Genomic DNA, 8,111 nt, shown 5'->3' with positions numbered 1-8,111 from the left:
CCAACAAAGCTATACCTCCTAATAGTGCCATGCCCTGGGCCAATCATCTTCAAACCACCACAGAAGCCTACTTGGGTTTGAGTGATGTCTGTAATCCTCATGTCTATTGGATACCCAGGAGCCAGCAAAGCAGCTCAGGAAATCTCTCTTCACCATCTAAGAAAGCAGGGCACAGTAAAGCAATTGCCCAGTATGCTGGAAGCTCTCTGGTTCAATCCCCAGCCCTGCCTCCACAGGGGTGGGACTTCCTGAAGACACCACTTACTTACCTCCTAAAGGAGTAGCAGTGGTTCCATGTGGATGAGGCTCGGGAAGACTCTCTGGGATGCAGAAGACAGAGCTATAGTTGCAGCATGCCATGGACCACTCAGAGGAAAGGGCCCCATTAGCGCTTGTTGACTCTTAGGCATGAGAGACACTTTGGACTAAGTTTGGGGTCCTACAGAGACTTGAAAGCTCAGTTGGTGGCGTGCCTACCTACAACCTATGAGGCTGAGAGTCCAATCTCAAGCACTGTATAAACCGAATGTGGCATCCCATGCCCTTGATACCAACAGAGTACACATAGTGAGTTCGAGATAGCGTGGGCAACATACGACCCTGCCTCAAAAGTAAAATAAAGTATAATAACGCATAAAGTGCCTAAACTGTTCCTGAGAAAAAGAGAAAGGGCAGGGTCTCTACTTCTATGAGTTAACATTTGGGAGGGAGAAGAACGCACAGATTTAACAACAAGAAAAAGCAGAGATGTAATTTTTAAAATGAGCGATAAAGTCCTCAAGATAGGAATGATTGAACGATAGAACAGATGCAGGGAGGAGGAGATTGGTGAAGAGTGAACCGGGTCCGGAGGAGCAATGAGGAATGTGTTGCAGAAGAGTAGGGAAAAGTGAGGGAAAGGAAATGAAGTGGCACAAGGACACGTGGGAGTTCCAGGAGGAAGGAGTCAGGGGGAGGAACCATCTTACAGGGAATTACAATATGGTTTTGGAATTAAAAATAAATCTTAAAATTGAAAAGGCAGGGGGCTGGAGAGATGACTCAGCGGTTAAGAGCACTGACTGCTCTTCCAGAGGTCCTGAGTTCAATTCCCAGCAAGACTATGGTGGCTCACAACCATTTGTAATGGAATCCGATGCCCTCTTCTAGTGTGTCTAAAGACAGCTACAGTGTACTCATATAAATAATAAATAAATAATTATTTTTAAAAATTGAAAAGGCATATAGAAGCCCAAGCAACATAGACACATTTGTATCTAGGAACTTTATATTAAACTCATATCATCCAAGATAAACATGAAAAACTATAAAATCACAGGAGATAAGATTATATTTAAAGGAAGCTTCCTGGTTGACTTTTCACGAGTTCTTCTGTCTGCAGAGCTCAGAAGGCAATACATTATCTTCTAAATGTTGAGGGAAATGAATTGCATGTTTGCTTCATTATTATTCAAAGCAAGCATGCATTTTCCCACATTTGTAAGAAAGATTGTTACCCACTGTTTTTCCCAGCCATGGCTACTAAGGGGTCCATTTTAATGGAAAGAGACAAACTTACTCCAAAGGAGAGAATAAGAAGCCACACATTACATATAGAAAATTGATTTGTGTCTGTGTAGGTGGCAGACCTGTGGGAGAAAAATATGCTGCTATTCAATAAATAGTGCTAGGCATTTTAGTAGCCTCAAGGGAAAAGCAAAATGAAATTGGCTTCCTGTTTTATTCTCCACATAAAGACAAATTCTTAGTGGAATAACTTGAAAGGTAGAATTACCAGAGATGAAAATATAGGAAGATTTCTTTATGGCCTTAGGGTAAGGAAGAACTTATTAAACCATAAAGAAAAAGCTTGATTAATTTGACAATGTTCAGAGTGAAAAGGGAAGCAACAGAGAAGAGAAGAAAGGAGAGGAGAGAGCACCAGATGACGAAAAGAAAAGGAAACCGATACATGGGACACAGTTTGGAAGAGACTACTCAAGTGGGTAGGAATTAAGAAAATCAGTTCAACAACTGAGGAAAGAGTGAAGTTACAGATGATGTAGGGAACTTGGAACATCTCTGCACGTGGTCAGGTAATGTTTAGGTCAACTGACACCTGTAAGCAGATGAGAGCTCGCAGTGTAGGCAATCTCTACTGTTGCGCAGAATGGAACGAAGATGAGAAAAAGCACTCAACAGATTTTACTCCTACTTATTCTTTAATCTGTTTTGAAGAAATAAGTTGTATACAGATGGGGACCAGGAGGATGGCTCAGGGAATGAAGACACTTGTCACCAAGCCTGACCACAGGAGTTTGATGATCCCCAGGACTGACATGGAGAAACAGAAAGCCAACTCCAGCAGTTTGTCCTCTGATTACAACAAAAGGCGTGGTCCATATTCTTTCCTTCTCCCGTTTCTCTCTCACACACACACAAATAAATAAATGAATAAATAAATGTAAAAAACTGTTAAAAGTTGAAAATAACGAGTCATGGAAACATATTTATAAGGAACATTCAACCATTAAAACTGATATTTGTCAACAGGGAATTCTCTTAAGTTCCATCCTAGACCAATGTAGATGCTGAGGAGGTCAAATGCTTTAATTACTATCTTTAGTTTTACACATCTGATACACACACAGGTACCCTCTTGTTAATCAGGCTTATCCTATGGGAAACAAGTTCTTTCATGAAGCCACTGAGATGTGTATACAACAACAGAGGGGTTGACTTGATTCATTCCTATTGACTCTAATCCTGCTTATTTGACCTGCACATTTGCTTAAACATCTAAACAGCAGTTGATGCTTTGTCAAACAGTCTGGAACAATGAGCTTTTCTCATTGTCCCTTTTCTCTGCTATTTTTTTCTTTTTTGCACATTTCACTTCTTATATCTCATAACTAGCCAGGAGTTGCTGTACAGTGTGGACATAAAGCAGCTATGGTTCACAGTTGCCTTGCTCCTGACAGCAGGGGAACCTTTTGATCACACATTGCTCATTGCTGTGCTTGGTGTAGGGCTTTTGTCTAAATAAATTCCTTTGAGCGGGCTCTAGTTTACCATGAGACTTTTTATTATAAACAGATGCGATCTTATCTAATGATGCAATCCGATCCTTGAGAAGATAACACAGTTTTCTTCACTGCACCGATAATGCACGTTTACTCCCGTAAATATATCCACCTATGGTTTTACTGTCTTTGTCTAAGTTGTAGATCAAATAAGTAGTACTAGCCTATCTTTGTTTTCAAACTTATTGCTTTGCATATAATTTAATTGTGTGTGTGTATGTGTATTACTTGCATGTGTATGTGCACATGTTCAGGTATGCAAGGGTGAATGTGTGCATGCGTGCGTGTGTGTGTGTGTGTGTGTGTGTGTGTGTGCACTTGCAAGTGGAACCAAAGGTCAACCTGAGGTGTAATGACACATTTGCATAAACACCCAATAGCTGTTGATTCTTTGGTGTTTTCTCTATCAAACATCCCACAGTCTGGAGTAACCAGCTTTGCCTCATTTCTTCACTATGTTTTCCCCACGTTCCACTTCCTGTATCTCATTACTAACCACGAGTTTGTGTACAGTGTGAAAATAAAGCAACTAAGTAACAAGACCTCAGGTGCTATCCACCTTGGTTTTTCAAAACATAGTCTCTCAGCATCCCAAGACTCCCTGATTCGATTAGGCTGGCTCCCCACTTCTGGATTTGTAAGTACGCACCCCCTATATCTGGCATGTTTATATGAGTTCTGGAGACTGAACTCAGGTCCCCATGTTTACAGGGCAGGTACTAAGCTAAAAGAGCTATCTCTCCAGCACCAATAATTTAGTATTTTTAAAAAACCATTTCCTTAAAGTTATTTTTTGAATCTTAGGGGTTTTGGCTCTCCCTTAAATTTGGGCCTGAGACAGGCTAGTGAACATTGGGCTGGCCCTCAGATTGCCAGCTGGTTCTTCTGTCAGTCTCTCTGCCTGAAACCAACAGAGTCTTCCAGGTGAGCTAGAGATAGTGTTGGGTTACGCTACAGAATTATCCCGTGTACTTCCCTCCTTCAAAAGTCCATGATACTTAAAGAGATAGTTTCAATATTTTATCTAGTCGTCTTTGCTATTCTCCAGAGACTCATCCAATATATTTATTCCATTGTGCCCAAGAAATGGTGCTCTGAAATGTTAGTTACAATAAAATATAAATTGCCGAGCAGTCTGCTGAGCTAGGCCAGTACCTGACAATTGGCCCTTGGTTTACTAATTCCATTGCAAGGGAATTCCATTGAGTATCCACCCCCAGTGAACCTTCCCAAGAGCAGGGCTGAGAGCTTGGCCTGTCTTTGGCCTGACATCCACAGAGAAACTTATTGTAAGCGGTAGGCACTAAACATTGGAGTTGTTTGTCAAGAATAATTATTCTTTTTACACTCCAGGTGCAGTCCTATGGCATGCCTGCCACACCCTTCCTTGGAGCCCCTTCTGCTGCATGAAGTGAGATTGGGGAACGCCAGTCTAAATCAATGATCAACAGAGGGCAGTCATAGGTGGGCAGTGGTGGTGCACACCTTTAATCCCAGCACTTGGGAGGCAGAGGTAGGCAAATTTCTGAGTTTGCGGCCAGCATGGTCTACAGTGTTAGTTCCAGGACAACCAGGGCTGCACAGAGAAATCCTGTCTCGAAAAACCAACCAGCCAACCAACCAACCAACCAACCAACCAAAAAACACCAGAAGGCAGTCATGCTCATCAACTGTCAGGGCTCCTATAATATATAATATAGAATATTCTATGGGTAGAATATATAAGCGTTACATTATTTGTATCCCCAGCTAGCCATCAACTATGCCTTAAACGTATTTGACTGATCTATGTAAAGATTTTGACCAGAGCAAAACAACCTAATATGTGGTTTGGATTCAAAGCATATTGATACCTCTTAGAGTCCTTGGAATAATCTACACACTGACCAAGTGTACATTTTTTTAACTATTGTTTTTTGGTTTTGTTTGTTTGTTTGTTTGGTTTTGGTTTTTTGAGACAGGGTTTCTCTGTATAGCCCTGGTTGTCCTGGAACTCACTTTGTAGACCAGGCTGGCCTTGAACTCAGAAATCCACCTGCCTCTGCCTCCCGAGTGCTGGGATTAAAGGCGTGTGCCACCACCGACCAGCTGTGTACATGGTTTTAAAACTGCTCCTTGCTGTCTTAATGGAAGCTGTTATCCATATCGAATGCATTACCAAACGTGTTGGTTCCCAAGCACTGCCCGATTAAACCTGCAAATGATATGCAACACAGAGAAAGCTCCTCTGTTAGCTTCAAAATGACTTTGACGGGTTATGCGAATGGCATTCTGGAGTTCCAGGAAACTGGCTTCTTCTAACTTAGATTTAACAAATTTGTTTGAATTTTATACAAAGATAGTTGGCTTTTTATAAGAGCTGATTTGGTTGGGTTCTTTTCTGGTTTCTTTTAAAGGAAGTACTGATTAGCGATGGAAACCACTGTGAGTAAAAATTTAGACTTTAAAAAAGTTGCATTTCCCCTTAAGCTATGTGGAAATTTGCCATATTTTGAATGAATAATAAAAACTTTTTTACTTTTCTACTATGCTCCCTTTTGGGTTGGAGTGAACTTAACCCCGACGTTGGCAACACTTTTAACAGTCAATTTTCTTTGTTTAAAAACAAAATCAAAATTTAAATTTAAATATATTTTTCCTTTCAGTTTCTAATGATATCAAGTGCTTGAGTAATGTGGCTTGAAAATGATTGATCACTACTCAGACTCCCTGGGAGGCAGAAGTCCATCATGCACAGAATTTATTAAGGAACACTCTTAGGACTGAGCCGTGAGGAAGGGAAGGGAGGAAGCATTGTTGGGTAGAGGCTGTGACACTGATTCAAGCAGGCCTCTGCTTGTCAGGGCGCCTGGGGATAACTGCAGGATTGTTCCAGTCGAGGCAAGGCTGCAGCTTTATATTCATCTCTCATCCACTTGGACAAGGACCATTCTGAAGGAGTGGGGAGACTTTGGACTGCGCGTTTCTCCTTAGTTTATGATTCTAAAGGAAGGCTGAGCGCCAAGGGCTGGCTGCTGCAGCGCTCTTGGGTTCTAGGGGAGGGAACGCGTCACCACCTTACTCATGATATCATCTACGTGGCAGATAAACTCGATTTTACGATACCGTCTTGTTTGGCTTGTAAAAGCTGATATTGCCTCCTATTTGTTTTTAGCTTGTTAAGATAAAGTATCACGTATTACAGGCTGAATGGCCTTGAACTCTTGGTTCTCCTGCCTCTGCTGCCCAAGAAATGGGCTTACAGGCACCAACCACCACCAGCTGGCTCCTTCCAGTATTTGGAGTACCTTTCATTTCTTTGCGTGTTGAACCCCTTCAATCCATTATCTATCTGTCTGTCTGTCTGTCTGTCTGTCTATCTATCTATTTATTTGTGTGTGTGTGTGTGTGTGTGTGTGTGTGTGTGTGTGTGTGTGTGTGTATCTAGTGTCATAGTGCATGTGTCTGTCAGAGGACAACACTGTGGAACTGATTCTTTTTTTATGGTTTCTGGGGATTGGATTCAAGTCCTCTGGCTTGTGTAGCAAGTGATTTATACTGGCTCTGCCCCAACCATTCTACCCACCCATGCCTCCATTTTTATCCCTGTTATTTTTTGTGTAACAGGAGTTCCCGCCTTGCCAGACTCTATGTACTGTTCCTGCAGCTCCTTCTCTAGCACAGCATCCCCTGGAGCTGCCTGTAACGTTGCCAGCTCTCACTCCTCGAGGGTCGTGATGCCAGTGTAGTGATTTAGAAAACATCAGGAAACACCTTCAATATAGAGCATGTATTTTGTCTGCATCTATATTTTCTTCACTAAATGGGTTGTAACTAGACGATGAAAGTTTCAGACTGTTTTATAGTGTAATAAGGGAGTAAATTATGATGTGTGTGTATGTGTGTGTGTGTGTGTGTGTGTTTTCTGGCATTTTGGAACACATAAATTAAAGGCTTAAAATATTATTAAATGATTAGTTTTCTAGTTAGCTTCTGAGACAGGAATGTGATTGGGTGTAGGCAAAGGTAATTGTATTTCCTGTTTTAGATTTATTTTTCTGTCTCTTCCAATACCACCAATGACTCATCTATCAGACATTTATTGAATGCCACTAATGTATGCTCTTCTCTCTCTCTCTCTCTCTCTCTCTCTCTCTCTCTCTCTCTCTCCTGCCCCTCCCTCCTTTCCTTCATTCTTTTGACAAGATCTTATACTGTAGCTCAAAATGGCCTGTAACTCATGGTGATTCATCCAACCAAGGCCACTGAATGCTAGGACTAAAGGCTTGTGCCACCAAACTCAGAGCTGGGTACCATTTTATACAAGGAAGGCCTGGTGGTTAAACTCTACCATGATGTCCCAGCTAACGTGAGCGATAAAGCGTGCATCCACATCACAAGTGAGAAAAGTCAGATACTGTAGTTGGTATTATGAGGGCAATGCACAGAGATGAGAGGAAGACGCTACCTGAAAGCCAGGGCAAGGCAACATTGTCTTCAGAAGAAACCAACTCAGCATGGTGAGAAAAAGACAAGAACAAAAACCATGACCTCAAGAGATAAAAAGGACTCCATGTGTTTTAAAAATAGACTCCAGAGGGATTGAACAGTAGTAGTTTGTTTGCAGTGGGGGGGTGGGGGTGGGACTTTGGTGACTTGAATGAGAATGACTCCTATAGGCGCATCTATTTGCATGCTTAGTCTTCAATTGGTAGCTGTTTGGGAAGGATTAGGAGGTGTGGCTTGGTTGGAGGAGGTGTGTCATTGGTAGCTGTTTGGGAAGGGTTAGGAGGCGTGGCTTGGTTGGAGGAGGTGTGTCATTGGTAGCTGTTTGGGAAGGACTAGGAGGTGTGGCTTGGTTGGAGGAGGTGTGTCATTGATAGCTGTTTGGGAAGGGTTAGGAGGCGTGGCTTGGTTGGAGGAGGTGTGTCATTGGTAGCTGTTTGGGAAGGGTTAGGAGGCGTGGCTTGGTTGGAGGAGGTGTGTCATTGGTAGCTGTTTGGGAAGGATTAGGAGGTGTGGCTTGGTTGGAGGAGGTGTGTCATTGGTAGCTGTTTGGGGAGGGTTAGG

The sequence above is a fragment of the Mus musculus genome, chromosome 14, assembly GCF_000001635.26.
Source record: "Mus musculus strain C57BL/6J chromosome 14, GRCm38.p6 C57BL/6J".
NCBI classification, from domain to species: domain Eukaryota; kingdom Metazoa; phylum Chordata; class Mammalia; order Rodentia; family Muridae; genus Mus; species Mus musculus.
The sequence above is the reverse complement of the archived record's forward strand: the minus strand, read 5'-3'. Positions refer to the sequence as shown.